A 27,150-nucleotide genomic window follows, 5' to 3' on the forward strand; every position below is an offset into this window, starting at 1 on the left:
GTGTATTATTGTTATTAATATATTGCAGCCACACGTGAAATTATTCTTTGACTATCATAATGAATTTAATAGCAACAAATTTTATATATAAACGTAATAACGAATGCAACGAAAGTAAAAGTATTATATTCACTTTCGTTCAAGTGATCGGTTAACCATTAGAGTAGAATCTAACGATTATCAATATTAAAGAGCATCGCTTGTTTGGTTCTTACAGCTTCGCCGCCTTCCGCATATTTTATATTTTCGTTCAACGTTTTAATTTTAGTACACGAACAACTTTCATAAATCGTGAGAGCTAATCTGTTAATAATGTAATCAGAAATGATAATTGATCAGAAATAATAAAAACTGAGCAGGTTAATTAGCCTAGTTCCATAAAGGACCAAATTAAAAATCCAATCAACAACGTACTTGAGCCAAGCTTAAATTCAATGCGTGTATTAAACTTATTAATGTGTGTTTCAACTTATTAATAATTCAACGATATTTTCCGCTGCATTGATCCTTTCTTTTTTTTTTTTTTTATTTCACACTTTAATTCACAACGAAATACAATAGCCTGCTTTTTTATTTATTACCGTTACACGCTGTCGCTATTATCAGTGGTTTCGAAAAACTAGAAACAACAGGGAAATAAATTTCTATATATCCGTCGCTCGTTACATTACATCGACGTTTTATAGATATTTATAACGATGGTCTCTGATATTTACGTTGTCGATTGATTTAAGATAAATGAATTTCAGGAAAGAAGAGAATTGACATTTAATCATTTCAATTGCAATTACGCGTAATCACAAACCACTTCCATAAAGGGAAATTTAATTTTACAAATACGAAATAACCCGATCAGATAGTCAAAATACTTTTAACCTTTCAAAAATAGACATAGTAGAGGCCATTCGATTCTGTAATTGAAATTTGAATTTTCATTTCAGTTATCACGGTGTAACGGAGAACTTTAGAAGTTTTAACGTTCAAGTACGTCCGAGTATAAAAGAAAAAACTTAACGAGTAAACGCACGTTAGATCGATTGTTATGAAACAGGGATAACAGTAAATGAAATTACTTACTTTCTTTTGTTCATATTATGTTGGACATAAGCATACGTGAAATACTATAAATAATAAGAACAACAACAACAACAAGATTGTTATTGTTATTGTTAGTGTTTAGTGTTTAGTGTTTAGTGTTTAGTGTATAGTGCTTAGTGTATAGTGTATAGTGTATAGTGTTTAGTGTATAGTGTTTAGTGTATAGTGTATAGTGTTTAGTGTTTAGTGTTTAGTGTACAGTGTATAGTGTTTAGTGTATAGTGTACAGTGTACAGTGTTTAGTGTTTAGTGTATAGTGTACAGTGTTTAGTGTTTAGTGTTTAGTGTTTAGTGTACAGTGTATAGTGTTTAGTGTTTAGTGTTTAGTGTTTAGTGTATAGTGCTTAGTGTATAGTGTATAGTGTATAGTGTTTAGTGTATAGTGTTTAGTGTATAGTGTTCAGTGTATAGTGTATAGTGTATAGTGTATAGTGTATAGTGTATAGTGTATAGTGTATAGTGTTTTGTTATTGTTAATAGCACGAGACGCAATTTCTAATTTTAACAGGGTTCCAAACGTTATTCCAGCGTATATTGCTCGAAATTGAATAGAAATTTGTACAAGTTCTTAGTTAATAACGTTAGAGAAACGAATAACGCGTTGATAATTTGTAACTCGTATTAGTTCGTGAAACTTGATAGATTAATACAATATTGCGACAGCGTAGCAAAGAATACGTGTTTAACATTCGATTAATATTACCCTTCGCTTGAAATTAACTTCTTGAAAATTTAATATCGATAGGACAAAGAGGATATATTAATATATTAATACACAGCTGTGGCCAGGTATAGATAAAATGGTCAGGTACCTTCGTTCTACTTCTTCCTTCTTTTTATCTGCTCTGTTTGCATCGAATCGTCTGACGATACTTTTAATTTTCATCGACGATCGCACGATGAAAGAGAGAACATATTCCATTCTCAATCAAACACTTAAGAGACCTTGTACTTTGAAGAGTGCATAATAATCGTACGCAGAGCGAAACAAAGAGCAATCGAATTTCATTATTCGAAGATACGAACAATGGACGCCGATGAATCCTGCGCGAATTTCATTGCTGCGTCTGATCGAGGAAGTGTCCACCCTATGGGGTCACGCGATACACTCACCCAGGTTGAGTCTGTGAATCACCCAGGATTTCGAGACTCTTTCTATTCCCAAGAATTTCTTCTGTCGAGCCGACGACCGCAAGACTCGATTCTGAGTCGGGTTTCTTGCACGATTTTCGAATGCAAATGAGCCAAAGTGACTAATCGCTAGACGAATTCGATTTAATTCAAATATCAGTCGATTCGTAGCAATGGTATGTTAATTTTCTCCAGATTATATAAATTAATGGATGATTAGTAGCAACGACCAGCGGCGTTTTATATTCGGAATTGGTATATCATAAATTAAGAATATTCCAATTTATTAAAATTATTCCGAGGGAAAGCGACGTCGGGGGGAAAGAGTCGTTCAGTTCGAATGAGAAATGTCGAACTTCAACGAAGAAAATTGTTAAACTAGATACCATTTTGCTTTTGATTTTTGGAAAGATAATTTCATTCGTTAAATTGTTATTTGTAGTTAAGTTAAAAATTATGCCTTAAATTGTGTCCACAAGCGTGTCAATTAGGAAGAAAAGGATTATAATAAATGATTATGGTGTTAGAAGTAATCCAGTGGAAAAGATGTAAAGCAATAATGAAATAATTGCGATAGATATAAATTTTATGTGAACTGATCAAAGTAACCTATTCGTCTTGTTGGTTAAAAGTTATGTTTAGTCATTCGATGACTCATCTCGGAACATTATGATAATGAACGTAATGACGTTCGACTTTGACTAGATAAAATTCATATTAACAAAAAACTTTCCATAATATAATAAAAGAATATCATAGGAAATATTCGCTACTAGAAGATAATGATTTGGAGATTGGTACGAAAGGAAAGAATTTTTCTGTATATATTTCACACGTGATAAAATTGCGAATTATTGTCGATTATCTATCGACTAAATTAATTTTGAGAAGGCTGTTATTCGCGTAAAATTGATTACCATACCTGCTGTGACTTATCAGTATATTTATTATACGTGCTGTTTTCTTTTCTAAAGATAATTTCATGGAACTGTTCGATATAAGAAAAATGTTGTCTTCTTTTCCTTTCTTTCTGGAAACACGATGGAATGTATTCGAGACAAGCGAGATGACTCTTCTCATAACGATAATACCGATATAACGAGTTATCGAACCGTTTTCCGTTCTATATTTTTTTAAACAAATTATAAGAGGAATTGCAGAAGTGTACAATACGACGAATCGTAAAAGATAACATTTTTATAATTATCGTACTGCGATAAAAATTACTTACTCGTTAACGTTAAAATGTTTTAATTCCTATTAATACTATTTATTTTATATGTATATTTAAATAATAGATTCGGTCGTATCTTAGGCTATGTACGTCGGAAAAGATTCTCAAAATCAATCTTTTACTTTGGTGCAATTAATTATTTATAGATATTAGAAGCAAATAAAAAATAGTAAATTAAAAGATCGATGTTTCGTTCGCGCAAATGAAAGATAAAGAAAACAGACGCGCGTGAAACACGCGAATCTCATATTTCAATAATAAAGTTACCAATGCACGCTTTATCGAAACAAAATTGCCCACAGCTCCCCGTCTCTTGATGTTCGATTTTTGGAAAACAAAACCAGGTCGGACCGTTTTTTGCTCGACGATGAATGAAAGTCTTTCCATTCGAGATATACGTGAGTCAAATACGAATTAACGAAAGCCGAAAGAAGAGGGCTATTTTGAATGAAAATAGGGGAGCGATCGGAGGTTGGAAAGAGAAACAAAGACGATGGCTAAAGATGATGGTTCCTCTCGGTTTTATTTCGACCGAAAGAGGAAAAAGACGTGAGCCTCTTTTTTCCTGACCCTGTGGCTGACCCGAAGATAGCATCGCCAGTTTGGAATGCATTTGCATTAATTCGGTCCTAAGCCTATTTAAATGCAGCAGAATCGAGTTTGTAATCCTATCTGGAACGTTTTGCAGAAAAAAGTTCCACGCACAAAGACCCAACCAGGCCATGGAAATTAGGGGGTGAATCGATTTCTGCGAACTCTAAGATTTGCTTTTAAAGGGAACCCAGTAACATACGTGTAATACGTAAAATTCAAATAATAATTGAATTATTAACGATCACGGTTTATTAAAAATAACGTATAACGAAAGTTCTAATATATAACGAGACGCAAACGATCGTTCCCTTTGATAAATATACAGTGGCGTGAATAAATTATAAGCTCAACAGCTCATTTCTTACAACATTACGATAAAAATTGACAAAATCTTGTACATAATTTATGATATTACAATATAATATTTTCTTCTGTTGAAGTCCGGGCGAAACTAAATTTTCTCGTAAAATTCTGTTTTTTTTCTTTCTGTGAAAAAAAAATAAATTCAATGTTAATTCTCTTACGTTTTCATTCAATATTTAGTGATTTTTCTGTATTCTTGATTACTTCTGTTAATTTGTTACACTATCCACTAATTGATTTATAGTCTCGCAGCGACTGTACGTCAAATAAATTGCAAATGCAATTGCCCAATTAACTTAATTAAAAAATCAATCAACGATCCGCTTGAAATTCACTCGACGATTTAGCGATAACATTACGAATAATGTTCACGGTCCTTTGTTTCGTTCGATTATTCAGTTTGATTCACACCGTAGCGAGAAATCAGTGGGTTTCTAAAGAAGCGATAAGTTGCACGAAGGAATTTATTATGGTGGTTTTATCGTGTTGCCGATGCGCCGGCACGTGCCCAGGCGCCACGATTCTTCATTTCTTCGTCGAGTCTCAGATACTTTCGTAGATTTTGAATACGTTTCTCGTGAAATCACTTTACTTTTTCCACCTCTTCTCTTACTCGTTCCTTGCATGGGACTGCTGTGAATCTCTTTTTGTCCGGCCAGTATTCGGAGAAGTCACGCGTGGCTGTGATAAAGAAAAAAAAAAAGAAGAAGAAGAAAATGAAAGATTACCAAGTTCCGAACTTTGAGCGATCAATTTATTTAGATTGTGAATTTCCGAGAACATTTTTCTTGATAATTATCTCGCGTATCTATCGTTAACTGCGTTCGCAGATGAAAAATTGAATTCGAGCATGAAGCGGTTGCAATTCACCCCGTTGTATCGTAAATGCTTTGCCGGGTAAAAGATGTGAGAACGACTGGTTTATCGTTACTCCTAGATGAAATCTACGCTCGTTAGTTTGCTCTTGCGAAGAAATGCACGGTGAAACGGTTCGTTCTTTTCTCGTTTGATCGTGTCGAGCGATCATTGCAATATGCTTGTTATTATTTCGCCACTTTACGGCGAACAAGATATTTTCTTTCGAAGCAATTTTTACCTTGGTTTTCGTAATTTTACCCTGTAAATAACAATCAGTAGGTTATTACCAAGCAAAGTACGTATTGTATTGAATTTTCCACGGAACATGTATAACATTTATTCGAAAAATCTCGAATACGATCGCTATGATATAAATAATTTAGAAAATATTTGCAAATGTTCGCAGGCGAACTAAAAACACTCGAAGAATATTCGCGCAGGAAAATTCCCAATTGCATAGAACACTTGCATGGAAAATATTCTTTCTTTCTCAGAGCGCACGCTCTAACTGCGAGGAATTTGTGAGAAATAAAAGAGCATCTCGATCATCAAAGTGGCCCGTGAAAGGAGTCAGTTGGCCGCGCCTAAAAAATCATCTGGTCAACCGACTGTTTGCTTTCTCATTCCATTGTCACCGTCTAATTCTAATCGTCTATCGATGCTGTCGACTCAGCCCTCCTTTGTCGCTTCCTTTCTGCTTTTTTTACGTCTTGGTCAAGGTTATCGCGTGACAAGCCAAACTCGATGAAACGAAGGTGGTAGATTCCTTTTAAGGATGAAAAATGTTGCAACTGGTCCCATTAAGAAAGAACGAAGATATACATATGTAGATGATAGATTAGCTTAAAGCCAGCTTCGTCTACGACAACGTCGCGAAAGAGTAGAGTAGTCTGTAAAGGAATCCTTAGCGTCGACTATAAGGATCGCGCGATTTGAATTCTATTCGATCGCATTGTATCGTGCTTTAGAAAAATTATCCGGATGAAGTAAATCGCATCTTCGAGCCTCTCTTCCAATGGTAAATCTATACGTTCGTTGACGGTGATTTTTCACAATTTAAACTGGCGTGGAAAAATCGCGCGAATATATTCCAACTTCTTACGACGATATAGGATTTAAGTGGAATTTTGGATAAATGACTCTTCATATACGCCGACATAATATTGAAAAAGTCACAGTGATCGTGAGGAAGAACATTTTGTACGTGGCAATGCTATTTGGCTAGCCCAACTTTTTTGATTCATTGTGTTTACACGGAACGTCTGTGACCGGACTGTCTGTCTTTTTAATGAGTCAACATCCTTCCTTGTAGCAAACTCTGCGAACAATTTGCTCGCGGTTTCAATCGATACGACGTATCGGTCAGTCTACCACCTTTGTGGTATCGCTTTTGTGATTCATAGTGCGACCATTGAGCAATCAATGCGGTGGCTTCCTATTAATCTACATGCGAATTTATTTGCACTTGCTTTCCAATTCTTTCGTACATGTTATATAGGTATTGCTTTACGTCTGTACTGGTATACGATTGCACTCTGAAGAAACTCTGGAGTACTCTAAATTACGTTTAAAAGAACTAAATCGTGATCGAACAGGATTCAAGTACAATGACAAAAAAAGGAATCGTCCTGAATACTATTCGAATCCTATGAATACTACGGTTTCAAGTCGAACGTGAATTTTCCTCTCTATTTCTACTGAATAAAAAAAAGAAAAGAAATTTTTATTCTTCGCGCGACAGATGAGACTATTCGTTCGCGGTTTCGGTTGCGGTGGAATTTCGTAGAAAGAGAGGGGAAACGAAAGCGCGGAGAGTTTCCTTTCGTGAGTCGCGCGCGAAACCGGAAGAATCGATGCCATAATCGTTGATGGATGAGCCGCTGATTCATCCATCATCGACGAGTGGAAGCTTCCCTCGTTCGTTTCTTCCTTTTTTTTCTACCGTGCAACAAGTAACACGATTTGATTATGCATCGGACACGAAGGTCGGTTTGTAACTCATAAGCTGGCCAATTGAACGAAATTTATCGCGCGAACGAGTCAGGATGGATTCGCCGAGTTCTGGGTCACTGATTTTCGCCAAAGAATTCGATAATTTCCGTGAATCGTGATCGGTGGAAATTTAGAACGATAAAAGAGGGAAGCGAGATTAGATAAACGCGGAAATGTCGAAGTCGACACGATCTCAAGCATAGAATTAAATATGAAATTAATTAAATATAAAATCGAAGCTAAGTCAGTTGTTTTATTTTCATTTGCCAGGATATATCAATTGTATATATTTCCAGCATTGAAATATAAATCAGAAATTCTTTTCTATTCTTCTTGCTTCTTATTATCTTCTGAAGATTCGTCGAATTTAATTAATTCGACAGGTTCTCCGAGACTGTTCCTGTGTGCAAAGACGAACGAACGTAAAGAGAGAAGATTCTACTGCTCATTTTTCTATGTAGAAAGTTAAATAGCTGAAACTAATCGACGAATTGACCGTGACCTGCAGGAATATATTCCCTTACGGTAAATAGTCAGGAGATAGTACTCATTATAATTCATAATTTCTCGCTGACTGATTTCCATAACTCGTTAATTTGTCAGAAAGGCGAGTCGTTCGGCGTAGACTAGGTCGATGCGACGAATCTATTGTTAGATTCCTGTCGACTATTCCCTTCGAAATGGACCTCGATATTTCTCAGAAAACGGTCCTCTTTAAGGCAAATAGATTCGATCAGATATTCAAACGATTCTTATTAAAGATAGACCGACTCGCCGTTAGTATTCAACTTTTTCTCGAATCGTGTGACGACGATCCATAGCTTCGTCCAACGTCCTATTCGACCAACTATCCTCTTTTTCGTTCGATATATCAGTCATTTTCAAACAGACGCGCATCAATTAAAAGCACACACGTGCAGATACATGCAGGTTGTGATCGAGAGATCGTCACTCAGAGTTCAGTCGATTTTAGTCGAAGCTGACGTAAATCTAACGCAATATCGCTACGAGCTTGATAGTCTCTACTTAGCCTTATTAACTTTTTTCAAGACTGCACGCTATTGCAGTAGACTAGAATACGAGTAAAATGTTTACAACCATTCAAAGTTACGAGATAGACTCGTTTCACACTTTTTTCTCCAATTACTATCCTTCTCCGTGTCATTTGTTCTTTATTAAAAAAAAAAAAAAACAATCTCCCTCGGAAATTATTATACTTAGCTCCTTCTTTCGTAACGTCGTAACACAGAAGAGACGCGATTTATCACGTCTTCCGTTACTATTTTTCATTCGTGGGAAGCTAAAGTAGCGTGTTATAAGTCACGGTGAAATATGGATCAAAAGTTATCGATGGAAAATAATTATCGTGCGTGCGCAGTTGTGCAACAAAATCTTACACATCTCTCGAAATTTTCCTCCAACATTAGCATCTTGTTTTCCTAGTAGGAACCGCACCAAGTAGAAAAATTTATTTCAAGAAAATCACACTCAAGATATTTCCCATCGGCATCATCGGGAAACTGCGAGACGCACAAACACGCGTCTATCGCAACGAGAAATCTAGTCTGCAGTCGCGACTGTTAAAGCAGGAAATCTGTTACAATTAAATAATTGGTCAGGCGACGGACACTGTACAGTTCACTTTGTTCTATGGAAATTCTTAAGTCAGCGCTTAAGTTAACCCTCTGTGACAGTGGTTGTCAGACTGCGAGCTAAAACTTTCAGTGTAAATATACGTATTATAGGCGAGAACGTAGAAAATATCCAAAGTATAGTACTCGTTGTAATATTCAGTAAGAAAAGCAAAAGTTCTTGGAAAATTCGTGTTTGCATGCGTATCCGCATTGTAATCGTGTAACTTGCAAGTTGCATGGATATATTTTTTACATTCTTATGTCTTACTCGTGTGTCATGAAAATATTGTAGCATGTTATTAACACGTCGTTATGTCAAGATCAAGCGATTTGTTTATAACTCAAGTTTCGATAAAAATGTCGCGAATCGAAAAATTGTAATTAATTGGAATTTTCTCCTTTCGACGCGAATACAAACAGGCGAAACGATATTCTGATCTCATTGATAGTCTCGAACGTTGTACGATATTGTTCGATGGAAGATTCCTTTTTTCGCCACACATCTCTTGATGTCGACAAGGAAAAATCAATTTACTCGTTTTGATGTCTAATTTCCACGTTGCTTCCGCGTTACGGTAAAAAAAAAGAAAAAATGGAGTCGTTGCGTCCGATGTTACGTGTACGTTGCACGTAATTCTGCCCGATGACGATTAAACGCGCTGATTACATTCGTTACGTGAAGTGGAATCGCCCTGCATCTGTAGGATTGTTTGGTACGGACTGCGAAAGATGACGAAGAACGATATGAATTATTTGTTTTCTGTCGAGGTATTGTTGCTAGAAATTGTTATGTTTTTCGAAGAATTGCGAGGCAATTTCAGCGAGATTCTACGCAGTGGCAACTGCGGTGTAAAATGGAAGATTGAAAAATACGTAGAAACAGAAAGAAGAAAGAAATAGAAGGAAAAATTTAAGACGGAAATATATGAAGCGATTTAAATTAGATTTTTATTTATCTTCGAATATTAGAGAATCTTACAATTTATTCGACAGAAACCAAGCATAAAAAGGAAGAAGAGATTTGATAATATCTATGGGACGATTGATCGATAGAAAATTGCTTTTTGATAAAAATATAGAAGATACAGTTTGTCGCCTTTTCCCCTCCGTTCGTCAAAATTATAGAACTTTCGTTCATACGTGTCGAAATTATACAAAAAGAAAGTTTCATCGGCTGTTACACTGTTCAATTTTCACATCGTAGCTTCTGTTCAAAAACTAGCAGCGATGTCGCGTCGTAAATATCTGGGAACACGTTGTGAACATCCTATTATAGAATATGTTTTGATAAAAACGGATCAACAAATGGAATGACATCATTTTGAAAAAAATTCTTTTTAGCTGTAAGTTTGGAAAAAGGAACGTTTTTATGAAAGAATACTATAAATTTCCAGCGTTTTGACATTTCCTGTTAAAAATGTAAAACGATGTTCTTAAGACGCAGTACAGCGAAGAAGAGCAGTTTTCGAATGACGATGCGATTATATGAAAAAATCAATTTATTCGTACACACAGATACAAAAATCTTTCATTTCAATTATATACGTAGATTTAGGTATAAAGAAATGTAATAATTTCAATCGGTTCCTGCGCGATAAATGCACAGGAATAAAATAATCTTAAAGATATTTCTTTTCAAGATAGTTGGTGTCACTAGGACCCACAACCACGATCGAGGATGAAGATCGCTTAGTAATAGAAAATACGACTTATGTTTTCCCCTGTGTTCCTCAGAACCATAAAACCTTCGATGGTAACCTCTGACAAAAAGAGCTGCATCAGCTTCATCCTCCTCTGCAATCAAAATTCATGAAAATTCCTCACCTCTTCCACTTTCTATTCTTCTTTGCCTTTCTTCATTTAAACGTCTCTTCATTATCATCGTCATCTCCGTCCTTCCTGATCGTGACATTTCGTCCAGACCAACAATAAATGATTCCTATGCAAGGATTGACCGCGTAATTATGCGCAAGGTTTGCAGGATGCATCGTATTACCATTTCGATTGAAATGCATCGCGATGGATGATCCGCAAAGGCCAACATATCCAGTTGACGAGATCTACGCCGGCCTACAATGGCAAATTTCTACGATAAGAATGCAACTTGTCGCGTTGCATCGTCGAATAGCATCGGCGAAAATGCGTCAGCTTTTAGCATCGTCTTCCACGACTACAACCCAGTGACTCACAACGCCAATAAGTTTCGTTCCTTCTCTTTCCTCTTCCTTGTCTTTTTCTTTCCGTCCTTTTCTTTTCTCTATTTTTCCTTTTTTTAAGCTCTTTCCTGTATCCATTTCTTTCCTTTTCCATCGCGGAAGATTTTATTTTTGCTGAATCGACGATACGTCCAGAGAACTCGTCGAATCTGGATGGGTCGATCGCCGAAGAATCTAAAATGGCAAAGGGATGAACGATCGATTCTGCTGCGACGATATGATCGATCACTGACTCAGATCGAAATCACGTTGCATCGATCCTTACCGATCACTGGTTAAACACAAATCGGCATCCGTACGGAGATACTGAGGCTTCTGATAATTCTCAATTGCTATCTTACAGCATCGATTCCATAGCTTTCCATTAGCAAAGAAAATGGAGGAACTCTGACAGAGATTTATTTCGTTCTTTAAATACAGTGACGACTGTTTTATCTTGGATATTTTTGTACGTTTTTCTGCATTATGCAAATCCTGCGCATTTTAAATGCATAGAGACGTGTTCTTCGGGAACGTGATATAGCGAAGTAGTTTTATGCCTATGCGTGAATGTGAGAAAATTACACACAGTATGAACATTGTCGTATTTGTTTCTGTAATCGTAAGGTAACGAATTATCGTCATTAGTAGAAAAGTATCGGTGTAGACGTCAAATTCATCAAAGTGCGATCCTGCTTGTCGTCTCTTTGTTTCAGGAAATTTTTCTTCCGGTAAATATAGCGAATTGTCGGTGATTCACGCATTTAACCGTTTCAAATCGACTTCTCAGACACGTTAATTGCCATAAATAATTCTTTTAAAACCACACGTATTGCGCAAAAGAAAAAACTCGACATCTCTCCAAATAATCCTCATATTTTCTCCGTGGCAATTGCAAAATTCACAGCTTCCTTGTAACAGTTTGAAAAAGATAACGAGTGCAAAATTATTATGGACAATTTTGTATGTACTCGGACAATACCACGCATTGATTCTTCCAACTGTATCTCTCAACTCGTTTCTAAAAGGAATAGGAAATGAGAAAAATGGACAGGGGACAAGGGAGAAATTGATGTATAAATAAGCGGAGAAATGGATAAATAGAGAAATGAGATGAAAGAACAAGGGTGAATGAATGATTGAAGACGTAATAGGAAAAGTGGGCATAAAGTGGGAGAAGATTGTCTGCAAATTGATGAAATCTTTCCAGGATACAATTTTTTCAAAATATCGCAACGAAGTATAACCACTTGTAATGTTTCGTTAAGCCTATAGTAGCCGGTATTTTTTCCAAAAGCTAAGTGTTATCCCTAACGATACGATTATCTTGCTTCTAGTACGAGTCACTCGCTGGAACCTTAACTGGTCGTTTTCTAAGAAATTTCACACATAAACGCATGATTTACGATTATTTACATCAATTCATCTGTCGCTGTACTATCTGAACCGATCTAATGATCAGGTTTTTTCCCCTGATGAAACAATTAAGTGATTTCAACTCTTAGAACATTCCATCCGCTTGAAGAAGACAGGGGAAAATTTTTAAATCCAATACTCTGTTCATCGAATTGGTATTACACGAACTATCTTTATAATTAAAACTACGACAGCAATTATCACATAGAATTATAACATCTGTCGTATTAAAATACCCGCTTCGAATAACCAAGTAACGTTAACGTTAAATTTTCAATAAAAAACGAACCTATCGTACCTTTCTTCTTCCTCGATCAGGATGACAAGAAAAGAAAGTAATTATCGATTGGTGGAAAGTTGAAGAAAAACGAACGATCCAATTTGTAAAGCGATTCTCTCGAAAACTATGTTAAACGTAACCTCGATACCTACCTTAGAAGCAAAACTCCTTCGATCAAACGAATTTAACATCGCGCGACTGGATCAATCGGCGACAACACGCGCACGGCATGCGTGAACTCAACTAGCAATTTGCTAATGGAAAACAAATATCGGGTGTGAGTGGGAAAAAGGCAGGTGGAAACACGGTTTCGAGGCATGGACGACCGTTCGATAAAGACGATCGTGCAGGCACGTGCCTGTACTCCGCTGGCTTCGTGAATTTATACGGCGAACGGGATGACGGAAGTGGCTGGAACACCAAGAGTAGAAGATACGACTGGAGGAAGTCGTTCGACTCGCCTCGATCATGCAGACGCTCTCAATGTAGTCGTATCTACTCGGAATTCAACGTGCACGTCGTCCAGATGAATTAACGACCACCTCACCCTGAAGGCGAATCGATCTGGCAATTAGATTCGAAATTTCGGAGATCTCAGAACTCTGAGGCCTCCGTGTACTACGTGCTTCGATTCTCCAAGGCCGATAGATGTATTCGTGATAATGAAACCAGTTGTGTCTGGAAAATTTCTGTCGGTAATTGCATCGTAGCTTGCGGAAGAGTGGAACGATCTTGATGCGATCCTTTCGCTGTTTCTTTCATGTCTCGTCTTTTTTCAATTACTCGAACGGGAAATGAAGCGTATAAATTTGTTTCTAGTTATCGTACACGTTAATATATTTGCATAAAGTCAAGTTTCGATATGAAGAAAATGTATATTCCGTGAAGAAAATGTATTCCGTGCTAAAAGGACAGGGAATGGAACGAAATACAACGTTCAGATCAGTTGGGTTAATTTAGCTTTACAAGTAACTCGCGTGTTGTTAATTATTTCTATGATATGGTCGATTGAAGTTTCATTTTTAATACAAAAGCTCGTAGGACGGTAGAATAGAGTTATGGAAGGCGAAGAACATAATCGTTGGAGGAAAATAGATCGGTACTCGCGATATTGTGCAAAATTAACTTTACTTTTCAAATCACCAATGAAATTTTTATTCCAACATACGAAGCAAATACGTTTCTGTAATTTGCAAAGCAGATGATCGAATTCGAAGCTAAATGCCATTGATGGATAAAAGGAAGGAATCGTCGATGTAACGATTAAATCATCGATTGTTATTCAATATAACGGGAGAAGTTACTACAGCGATTTATTAAAATTCCGCCAAGTTGAATAAATGCAACTTTATCGCACATTTATTTGGTATTCCCTGTTCGTGTAGATCGACGTTTACAAGGCGATCAGGTGTAAAGCAATTGCAACGAGATCACGCTTTCTCAGATCGATGTTGACGCAATTTCTCACCGGCCATGTCTTTCTCCATTCAGAATTTCTAATTTTACGGTTCGCTTCTTATTTACTGACGCAACGATCACGATCACACGCAATTAAACAAGTCGAATTTCAAATTCTTCGCAGTAGGACGAATAGGAAGTCACGGTTAGCGACTTTATAAAATTCTACTTTCCATCGTCTCAATATCGTACAATCTCGTTCGTAAGCCACCGAATATCGAAAGATAATCTCGATTGGTCCATTCGGACCAAACGATGCATTTCTCAAGCGTTTCCTCGCATCCTTAAAAATAAGAACATCGCTGGAGTGCTCTGCATAATGAAAGATATATGCAACGACTTTGTCACTTTATTGTGCATGCGATTGGCAAACGATCGAACGATCGACGAGGTACACTAATATGAGGAGCTGATGATAGGTCGAGAACGAAGGTTTGCGAGTGTGCTGGCGGCATTTCGAAAAGCACACGAAGGGATTCCAATAACACGACCGACCTTGCTGGCCGGGAAATCGTCTGAATAATTCAACGTTCCATTCAGAAATCGTCTATGGCATATCTAATTTTTTATATACAAACGCTAGGTTACGCGGAGGCTCTCTTAGCTTTCGCGTTCGAGATGAGTCGGCCAACGTTTCCTATCTTATTGTCTTTACCGTGATCGAAATATCAAAGCTACGCCGTTCCATTAAAAGGTTGGATCTAACGATATAATAGGATCGTTCCTTGGGCAAGATTTCGTGCTAAAGCGAAATGAAATATTTAACCAAAAAGAAGATTCTTCTGTATGTTTCTGACATTTTATTGTTACTGCAGCTTCAGCTATATCCTTCATATTTACTATCGATTTATCTATCCATCTGTTTTCTACGAAAATTTCGACAATTTCATACGATTAATTAGTTTGTAGAGACGTGCAAGCGTATAGTTTGAGCGTTTGCATAATACATCTACCTGTCGGTATATAGATTAATAACGCGTTAAAATTTCTCGTGACATTCATCTATGGAGACGCTGTAACGATCGAACACCTACGTACATAGAAGCTGCACGTGGCTGTAGATTTGTTCAACGTTGCAACGATACTGAACATACAACCCCACGCAAAAGCTATTTCTGAATCGAACGAAAATTCCTCTGTTTTAATTTTCCTGGAACACATTTCCTCCATAGTCCTCGTTTTATGCAAACTCTTATGTCTAAACCTGTCAACCGAGGCTCAGCGTAAATCAATTTTTACTCCTTATTTATGCTATTATTACGATCGGGAAATATGAAACGTCGTAACAAAGGACAATTTAACCCACTGTCGAACAAAAGTGATCTCGCCACCGAACCTGGGTTAAACAACCTACCACATGGTACACGTGTGTCGATCATGTGAACGCGCTACGTTCGTTGAAACACAAACGAGAGGGGTCGTTCGCATAATCCTGTCCCTTTTCAAGCACGTTCGAATCGTGTGTCGAGCTCGCGGATCGCTTGTGAGATTTGTATTTAACGCGTTGTTGAACGGAGTAACGATCGCCGAGGGAAACAACCGCGAGAAGATTCATGTTTTACACGCGCGTGGCCGAGGAATAGGTGTGCGCATTGAGAAAAATAAAACGACTGGAGAACACGCATTCCCGCATAAATGCATTCGGACGTGGCACGCCTCGACGAGAGATGGTGCGCGATATATCGGAATGCGGCACGCTCATGGCCATTTTTCTTTCATCTGGCCCGCAGTCGTTACGTAGAAACGCAACGAAAATTCGAGGAACCACGCGGCTTCTGACTCGTAGTCGACAGAATTGATAATTCCTGTTTTGTAATAGTCTCCGTGTGGATATGACGCGGGTGCACGGTTTACGGTCTGTATCACCGTGTAGAGTCCTTTTGGCAGAATGTAGAACAAAGGATTAAAGGGTTTCTGGAGTCGATGATGTTCGATCGTTCAGTTCATACCGGAGATTTCTTCGTGTAAACTTTCATCAAACAGCGAGATCTTCGATGCAAGGTACATGATATACAGTGGCTAGAAGAAGTATTGGCACGTACGTTTACTCGATATACAAGCATTTTTTCGTTTCTAGTCTTATAAATTTCATCGAAAAGTAGAAGGGAAACTCTCATAGAAAGAAGACCAAAAAGAAAACACCCCACTGACCTCACTAAAGAAATAAGATAGTCAAACTCGAAGATAGTATTATGCTGTTTATGCATGTTATTTAGCAATTAAATTGGAAAAATTTACCAAATGTCCAGCTGGACAAATTGTAAAGTACAAAATAAATAAACAAAATTTCATCTTTGTAGTATACATATTTTATGAATTGATTATAAGGTATCAACAACATTTCTATCACGGCGATGGAAAACTCTCGGGGGTGTTCGCATATGTCATAATTTGACAACTCACGTACTTATTCACCTGGCGATTACAAACGGAAATCAACGTTCCCTAACAATGTGCTGTCCTTTGACCACACACGTATCACGAGAAGATTAAAAGGTTTGCTCTTGCGAATGATCACAGGTGTTTCTACTTTTAAGCCAACTATTTCTAGAAATTACGATCTATGACGCGAAAGGAAATTCTTCCCGTCCAAGTTGAAAATTATTCAAGATAGATGGATAGATTAGATACTGATACGAGCATATTGATAAGAAGGTGCTGAGATTAAGAAAAATTCTCGCGGTGTAGTTTTAACAGGTAACGAACACAACTCGTTGAACACAACTTGAGAATTAATATTGGCAAAACAGGCTGACATATTCGCTAACGTGATCAACAAATACCATCGCGTCTCAAATAATAGATTTCGCTATCATTCACAAACAGTCTTTATAACTTTCAGTACACGTATCCCCATTCTAACACAATTGCCATTCGATTTTCACAAGCGCTATCAAAATAATCCCCAACTCATTCAACAAGCTCTCTCAATGCAGCCAAACAACCACCAACCGATTAAGTAACCATTTCGAACCATCGTTTTACCATCAATCGAAGTCTCATCGTCGGTGAGTTATGCATCCTGCGGACACGTCGCGTCGTTTAATCGGTATGGTGGCAAGAAGCAAACTTCTTCCCTTTGTATTTTGTTTTACGACCGGTCCCAACCGACACCACTACACGAACGATGTTAGGGTATCGGTAATGGTTGTTTCACGTGTTCGTACAATGGCTAGCCATATACAGTGAGGAACAAAGATAGTGGAACAGACCGCAGACTTTCCCCGTAAAATCCTGTATGGATTTTTGAAAAATACGAATATTTATACTTCATTTCTGTATCTTTCGTAAAATACAGCTTACAGGATCTCACTTTCCTAAGTATGTACATATATTATGGATGTGAGTTATAACGAATGAAAAGGGCCTCGGTGTGCAATTAATAAATTTTGCTATTTGAATTTGCTCACGCCTCGAAAATAAAAAAAATGTTGATGTTTTGAGTGGTGGTAATTCAATGATCAGCTGTATTAACGAAGATCTACCAGTGTCCAGATATTTATGAGTAGTAGTTATAGATTCTTACGCAATTTCATATTCTTGTTAACGTAATTAAGGGAAAGAATCTACGCAAAGATATATTTCTCTTGCAAAAATAAAAATTAAAAACGTAGAAAATTTTGAGCGATACAAATTCAATGATCAGGATGGGGGCTGTACTACAAAAAATCTATCAGTGCCCAGCTACGAGTAATACTACGGATTCTTAACGGAATTTCATACTATCGTTAACGAAACTAGGCGAAGGAATCTACACGAAAGATCTATCTCGCTAACTGAATATTACAAGCACCTCACTAAATTTCCCATAAATGCATACAAAATCCGTAGTCCAATTATGAACGATAGAGTAGTCGGTGTATCATTGGCGAAGGGAAGAAGCGGAGGACGATGATTGCCCTGCTGGCCATGGGCAAGTTCACTGATCCCGGTGTGTCGCGTTCGAAACGTGCCACGCAGAGACACGCTGGATACAATATACACACGGTTCGTTCGTGGCCACGCTCTTGTCGAGAGAGGAAGAGAGAGAGAGAGAGAAAGAAGAAATAAAAGGCAAAGGAGAGAAGAGTGACTCGAACTCGCTCTTACACCGTGAACACGGCCATGACGTGAAAGCAAAGAGAAGGCGTGCGTTACATCCGAGCGCTACGTTCCCCTCGGTTGCTGAATGTCAATGCTTAGGGCGCTTCTTGGAATTCCGGCGAAAAATCGATGATCCCCAGCCTGGTCAGCCCGATAACGAAACTCTTGAGCCGCGATCGTTCACCTTCCTCGTCGTTGGGCAAAAAAGTTGCTCCTGCAGAAAGGATTCGAGACGAATTTCTCGAGCTTTTATTTTCGCTTGTGTCTTTCGTTTCGAATTCGTTGTTTGGGTCTGTGCGAAGTTGAGATTCATGGCAAGGAGCGGAGTTTAGAGGTAATTCGGAGCATGGTGGTGTTTGATGGCCTTTCTCACGGTGAACCGTCGGAAATACAGCCTTCAACTAGCGAAAGTGGTTGGATAAATTTTGTAGGGTGCCTGAGCTGATCAGTTGTTTATTCGTAGGGTACTTCTTATGTTGGCCTCTTACAGGTCTTTCTGGTTGTTTGGCGCCTTCGAAGTAGATGTAAAAAATGTCTATGAAATCTGAAATCTGTCATTCTCATAGGTTTGTTAATTACAGTGTTAGAGAGTGTTTTTATAAAAATATAGATTCGCATAAAACTTCGTAGTTTGGTAAGTATTAGTATGAATACTTATACGTAATACTAGTATATCAGAAAATATTGGTTTTTACAGATGAACGATAATACGCATTCGATATTACGCAGCTTCCATGATACAAGTCCCTTTTATATCGCCTAACTGTTCAATGTCTGCCGCTTACGTCTATCAGAAGGTACTCTTGTTTTTGTAATGGCTACGCGTCCTTACGCTTATTCAGGCTCTGACCATGCTAACGTTAATTTGGAATTAAATTTATATACATGGAGATATAATTCAAAAATTATAAGCTTCTTAGAGGACAGGATATTTAAAACATTTCCTCATTGTCAGAAAGGAAACGATATAAAATGCTCTTATGACAATGAACGTAATAGTATTACTTGGACAAAAATACATTACCTTTACTTCATTGTCATTGGAACATTAAAAATGTTGAATTATGCTACTTTTGCGTCTTTCTCGTTTTTCATTTTAGTGACTTGTAGATTACTCCCAGTATAACTTTAACAATTATGAAAATCAGAAGTCTCTATACATACGTGCATTTACATGTTCATAAGCTTTACTTTCTTAATGCATTTCAATCTTCCATCTATTAATTTTATATAACAATTTCTCGTTATCTTCTCTATTAACAAGATAAATAGTCGCATATTCTATATCTTTGTTCTACAATCATCCTACTTCCCCATAAACAATTTCCCTCGCTCTAACGATACTTCCTTTATACATTGGAATAACCATCGATCTCCAATTCAATTATTAAACTTTTCCATCCATTTTCCTTTCTCCAGCCAAACACCTCTATCGTCTAAGCAAGCGAACGAACGTTTCAACACGTCTGCCGTGTATTTTCAACGAGACAAAGGAGACAAAAAACGCGCAACCGGTAATTAAGTCTGATTATGGAACACTGGCAATTAATATCCCTGGCAATTAAACAAGATGTTTTCCGCGAAACAGCGCTCCCGTCGCTGCTCATACGCGTCTCTGCCATAAACTCAATCAGCGTGCACGTGCTCTAGATCCTACTAGCCTATATTTACAGTGACTAACAAAACTCATGTATTTACAGTGATTCACTTGACATTTGTCATAGAAAATTTGTACGATCGTATTATATGAATTATACGAAATATTTTGCAATTGAAGATTGCGCAGATGAGAAACACGATAAGCCACGTTCCTTATCTTGTACTGTAGCGCAGTTTTATCAATATAATCATGAGAATCGCATCTCGTTATCGGTTAATTGGTGCAATATATATTTACAAAAAGTTTCTAGGAGTATTCAAATACTTTCATGAGCAACAGCATGTCGACAACTATTTACGCCGACCAAGGTAAAGCTCGACGACGATGATTGTACGGGAATTTTGCGCTTTGCCATCGAGCAAACAACGGCTAAGAGGCAACTGTACAAGTGGCATATTAATTGCAGACATCTCATCGTGTCGCTCTATCGACGATGAAAAAAAGTTGCTCGAGTGCACTGGCTGTTTGCACTCTGTCCGACGAGAGATCTTTGTCGCGTCTCGGTTTTCTCGTGTAAGACGCACGGTTCTTCTTGCACCGGAACAAAAAGGACCTTGGAATCCTGTGGCTTGGTGTCACCGACATTCCCACAGGAGTCATCCTATTATATTTAAATTGGGCGAGCGTGCCTCACGCCCATATGCGAGGATTGCTCGTACACGCGAGCACATATGCGAACACGTGAGCGTATACACTACCGTCCATAAGTATTTGGACACCTGGTGCAATTCGATCAGAAAGGTTGATATGTTTGTTATATTTTCGAAATTTACGACCAAACAACGTTTCTCTGTCGTTAATTCTTTACCTCGTATCAGAACTGGAATGAAATATACTCTGTAAAAATTTTAACTAAAGAAGGGTGTGTTGTATCTGCAAGGGTAGTTCCATGTTTGTCTGTGATGAATGGCTGATACTTCACGAAGTCCATACAAACTTTTAGAATGCAGTTGGAAAAACATATTTCAATTGCTTCAAGACCCTTAACATTGAACAGACACACTTGAAGTCACTTAACTCATAGTAGGATCAATTTTCATCCGTCTTCGTGATTGCTCTTTTATTTGCGTTCTGGAACATTTAAAGAATATTATGTTCTTTTTTATTTAATATCGACTACTTGTTATCATCAATGTCCACTAATTGATGATAACATGCTGCTATCAGAGGCCAAATTTAGATTAATAGTTTTATTTGAGAAAAAGAGTTCTATATGAAATAAAATTCTAATCTCTCCTCTTCTAATTTTCTTATATAAATGCTTGCAACAATTCAGAAATGTCAGAATTTAAAATACTTATGAATGGTAGTGTACACCGCAGGTCAGAGCCACCGGCAAGCCCACCTATGTGAATCTTCTTCGATTTTCTTTCTTTCTTTTTTCCTTCGGAGCACGGAGTCGACAAAGGATGCACTTTCATTTGTCACCGAGCGATCCATGATCGCCGGAAGTGCGGAACGCTCGTCGTGACGCTGTCTGCGTTAATATTTATGCTAAGCAGCGTATAATCAACTAACTGAATTTTTGTTAGACCTCGGGAGGAGCGTCTGATTGCTGGGCCACCTTTTTTGGGGTGCGAATTAGTCGAAATTGTTGATAGACGAAATAGGAAGTAGAACTTCTTCGATAATTTTGTTGACAATGACTTTAGTAAAAATTTGTTTGGATAAACGTTGTATTGTTCGAAGAGGTCTAAAGGGATATTTGCTCTTCATTGACAAATTTGTACGTATGTTTTCCAGAATACGTATTTTTTATGCTTATTATATTTTGATACTTCACCCTCAAAAGATCTTTATAGTCGATTGTTCAATTCTTGTATTAAATGGCGAGCCTTGAAGGAAACAATGATTGAATACCAAACATATGGTGCGTAATAATGAAGTATTTACCTAAAGGGGGGTGAAAAATTCTATAATCAATTCTTTTGCAATTAATTAATTAAAGTTTTGTACGACTAGCTTAGTTTAATTAGAATACATGATTATATAATATAAAAATATAGAAAAACGGAGTGAGATAAAAGAGAAATATGTATATATATCCAACAACAGTACACACAGGCAGAACATTAAATTATACTTTTATTATATTCATAAAAATTAAAATGTACACACCTTATTGTTTAAGTTCATACTCGTATTAGCTTCTATGCAAGTATCGCAGTATGTATAATATTTAACAATAGAGGTATAGGTACTCTCGAGACGAGACGAGTTTACGAAAAGAATACATGAAATTTTTTATTTTGTTATTTCCTTGGGGTGATACGGTATTTTGTAGCTTACTTCCGATAATTATTAATATTATTGACTGCTTATAAAATAATACTATTACACAATAAGTCATCTCTCGGTTTACGACACAGTTCCGGTGTGACTCCATTAAACTTATTTATTCGCTTCAGCCTTCACATGGCCCTACGAGATCGAAAAAAGTAGTATACGATACTCTGTCTCTGGCAATAAATGAGGGATACCGCGCGATTCCGCTACGAGTCCGCTACTGAATCAAACAAAGAATGATTAGCTTTTTTTCCTTTTTTTCGAAGAAATTACATGGAATATATCTCCTACCTATACTTTTATTTATTTTTTTTTCGTTAATGTATCATATATTTTTTTGCTTTTCTTACTTATCTGTCTTCACCGCTAAGCACGTCGTGCCACTAGTGCGTACGCCTGCGATCGGATGTGTGTGTGCGTGTGTAATACGTATGTGATTGCTGTGTGAGTAATAAAGGTTAAGAGGTGCTGCTCGAGATTGTCGCGAAATCGAAAGGAAACCTTCGCTTCGTAATAAAGGCTATAGTAATAAAAATGGGTCCATTCATGGTTAAGCGTGTAGGCTAACACGTGAAGATAGGTGCTGAAAATATGAGGCGAGAATTTAGTTGATATATCTTGTGTAAGGTTTAAGTCAGATTAATGCTAAGGAGACTGCAATATTGATGGCAATAACGCGAGTTTGCATCGAGCCACGACTAAACTTAACTTCCATACAAGCACGTTCGTCGATGTAACGCGATCTTGTTTCCTTTTTCTCGGCTCTTTTAATCGTGCTCGGTCATGTTGTGTTGTGTTCATGTCCACGGGTGAGCAAGTGTGAGAAATGATCACACGATGCTTTCTGAAAGCGTTCTCCGTACAACGGCCACTGTAGCACCAGTGCGCGCGAAAAAGGTACGATGCTAATTCGATCGCTAACTATAATCTAAGTAATGGAATTTGAATCTTTCGTCATGACGACGTGTTAATTGTTTACTATATGTATGCGTAACACGAAATAAAAGTCGCCTAAGCGCCTCTGATTTATCTTACTTTTTATTTTACACTCCCGGCTTCGATCTTTACTTCGACCGCATTCGCAAGCACTTATATCAATTCCTTGAAAGTCGATCACATTATTCGCATATTTTTCCATAACTGGTCCTCTTCATTGGTAATTCTTCTATTATGACTGATTGAGGTTAGAATTTTGACGCTTGATCGATCGGTGCTGTACTTCGATAATCGTTACTCGAGTCGATCTTTATCGACTGTTCCGCTTAATCGCAATGGACTATCGCGTCGCGTCGCGTCGTTTTCTTTTGAAGTTCTTTATTTTTTCATGAAAATTGATTTGGAAAGTTTTTGTAAGTTTAATGATTCGTGTTAAGTTTTAGTTACTGATCGTATATTAGTGTGTTCTCGCAAACGTAGTCGAAGCAACATATCGTTACAATATCAAGGCGATCTAAGTTCGATTGCTTGATGTTCTTTGCTATTTTGCATCTGATTTCTACCATTATCAGGTAATAATTATTATTTAAATTTCTGAAGAATTTATTATAGAGCTGGTTATTTTGTATTGATCGTATTTGATTGAGTACTTTTTTCTACACTTTCAGGAAACTGTATTGTGTGAATTAATATTAATATGTTTATTAGGATAGCATTTAACGCATATTCAAGGTACCTTATTCCTTTGATTTTTCATCTTTTTACTCCTTTTAATTTTTGATTTTTCTTTGTTCATAATGTGTAGTACATCCTTCTCATTTAAATATCTTTTAACCTCCAAGTATAAAACTGGTGAAATGAAAACTTTTAATTGCTGAACACATTTGTTAAAACACAACCTATCAACCAACTTTATATCAATCTACTAACCTTATATAAGCAAACATGCATTCGTATTGATGTTACGCCTGCTTTTTACGAAAATATCGAATGCAAGATTAATTCAAAGGATGTACAATGAAACTCTATAGACAGCGGTAAGTTTATTCACACACAGACTATTATTTATATTCATCTGCATATTTTGATTCAATCCATGTATTTTATCAATCCATTTATATTACACAGAGACAAATTTCTACAACTGTACATAGAATATTGACAGAAACGTTCCCATTTTGTTCTCGGCTCATGAATCTAAGGATAAATGAATCGTGGAAGAGTAGAAAAAAGAATGATACAGCGGATCACTGCGATTAAAGTGAAAACATTCAGATAATTCGATCACGCGAACATGGTAATGGCAAAATGGCAGAACATCCCGCGAATCGTCCTTGCATCGTCCCATAGCCTTACATAAGACATCGTCCGAATAGATATCAGTTGAATGGGAACTGACTCTAAACGTGTTTTCTGCCTTTAATCACGCAATGCAAAAATAGGCTTTCCTATTTCCGGTTATCTAGTACCGGAGCGAGTGATACAGCGATCTACGGATCTACAGAGAATTCCCAAAATCCTTACAATCTAGTATCAATCGTTTTTTTTTTCTTATTAACTTTTCTCGTCCTACTCGTCCGAAGAGGAGTTCTACGTTATTACAGGGTGAATCCTCGATCAATCGGAATAAACGTACATGTATTCCATGTTCTTTTCTTTTCATGCGAATATTTTGATCGCTGGCGATCAATTTGAATGGGACAATACTAATTATGCTATGATTTGTTCAAACAAAAGTTACTTTGTAATTATGTAAGTAAGTTTGTTCTTTGTAACTGAAATGTTTATAATTTCCGATTATACATCTCAGTGATGTAACTAGTATTTAATATTCGAATGACTCAGTATACTGATATTCAAGTATTCTAGAATATTTAACCTTCATATTCTAGTATACCTCAGAATACAGAGTACCAATATTAAATTACTTCAGATTTCTGATATTCGAAATACTTGTACTCGAACACCCAAAAATACCGAATACTGATATTCATGTATTTAAAAATACCAAGTATCGGTATTCGATTCCACTAGAATACAAGATAATGATATTCAAATACCAAAAGTTACTGATATTACCGGTATTCGAGTGCTTGGATTATTAAATACCAATATTCGGGTACCACAAAATGTTGAATACCAAATATTTGAGTAATTTTAAACATCAATTGTTTAATATTTCAGAGGCAGTAATATCATATATCACCAATGCGCCTAATTCATTGCGTTAAGTACCAGTATTCAAATACATCAACGCGATCAACAGAGATATCCAAGTATACCAGTATTAAATTTGTATAAAGTCATGGATTCAAACGTCTCATTGAAACAATAATTTTCAATAGCAATTGAGACAATAATTTACTCGATAGGAGACAATTTACCGTACAATTGTTCCCTATGAAGTAAATTAGAACAGAATACACACGTGTTTCCGAAGATCGAGGATTCGAGAAGGTACAATGAACGAAAATTGTACGGTCGACAATTCTATTTGGTCGCACCATGTTCGACGTACAGATTGATTCGATTTGCAATGTACAGAGTGTCGGTCTCGGTATCGCTAATACAATAACAACAATCAAAGGGATGATGGTGAGGAAATATGGAGGTGGAGGGTGTCTGGAGTTATCGTGAAGCTGGTGCACATCGTAGCTACAATTTTCTTACAATACTGTGTCGATAAACGTCTAAATACCGGTGTGTGTGTCTGATGGCATCTTTTTTTCGTTTGCGCACATACCTCCTTTGTCTTTTGTTATTTGCTCTTCTTTTTTTACACATTATATTAAAATATAACACCAATCTCGACTCGCTTACATTATACATGTACATATGTGAGTTCTTATTATTTTTTTTTTCTTTTGTTTCGTTTAATGTATTTAGCGATGATCGTTCGAACAGTCTCTCACCGTCAAGCGTTTTTAGAAGAGTTCCGAATTCAATATTAACATGCTCGCACTTCGCGTTTAATTGACGACACTGGAAAATGCAGGCTCCGCGGGTATAGCAATTAGGATTCTGTAGGAAAGTTTCTGGGCGATTAAGTGCAATTAAATATTATGTAGCAGTATAATTGATTTCCTTATATTAGTTTAGAGATCATCTTGCATTGTTTTATTATATTTTTATCGATTAAATATAAAATACTTTTTACTTGGATTATATTAATGTATAATAGAGTGGCAATCTTTTATTGTAATATTTCGGCATATCTCTTTTTCAATTTTAGAAACGCTATTTTGGTGGTTATCACCCATGAATACAAATTTCGTATGTTCCTTCGCTGTATCAAATTATTTATTTTACTTATTTTTCATCCTTGATTTCGATAATTTAGCACATGGACCATTAAGAATTAAATGAATTTTAATTGATAAACTGTTGCCTGATGAAAAAAAGGTATGTTTTATGTTCTCCCAATGAAAGCAATATAGTTGATAAATACTTTGTACGTTACTACACAATATTTAATACACCGTAAAGATATTTTAAATAAGTTTCTGGTAGACGTGCTGTTAAATTCTTGCTAACTTTCTTGGGAGAAAAGAAGTCAAAAGTTTCCAATTTCTTTTTTACTGCTATCCTTTAGCATTTCGACTATTTAGTAGACAGATGTTTGTCAGTTCTCTGAAATATGGAAACGCGAATAATTTTACTTTAAGCCAATCATTAATCGTGTATTGGAGTACTTGTAATCAAAGTATTTAACAAACCAAAGCACCAGAGTTGAGTTAATCAAATTATTATTAGAATTTGTAAACATTAATTGTTTCTCTAACTTATTACTCGTTAATACTCATCAATCGCAGATTGATTATCGTTTATCAACAAGTATAACAATGCTCTGATGATTATATCGTAACACGAACATCTTTAAATTAATGACGCGATAATAAAATACCATATTACGATGATAAACAAATAAAAGA

At 36.7% G+C, this 27,150-nt stretch overlaps 1 long non-coding RNA gene across 1 annotated transcript in view; it reads left to right on the forward strand.

The window, feature by feature from the left end:
• LOC112213173 overlaps window positions 1-20,213 on the forward strand; it is a 56,678-nt gene extending 36,465 nt beyond the window's left edge. Inside the window, exon 3 of the long non-coding RNA XR_004462042.1 lies at window positions 19,756-20,213. This is a non-coding gene — a long non-coding RNA (uncharacterized LOC112213173). The remainder of the gene's footprint in view (window positions 1-19,755) is intronic.
• Window positions 20,214-27,150: the final 6,937 nt, after the last annotated feature.

Source organism: Bombus impatiens, unplaced genomic scaffold, assembly GCF_000188095.3.
Source record: "Bombus impatiens unplaced genomic scaffold, BIMP_2.2 scf_0506, whole genome shotgun sequence".
Lineage (NCBI taxonomy): Eukaryota > Metazoa > Arthropoda > Insecta > Hymenoptera > Apidae > Bombus > Bombus impatiens.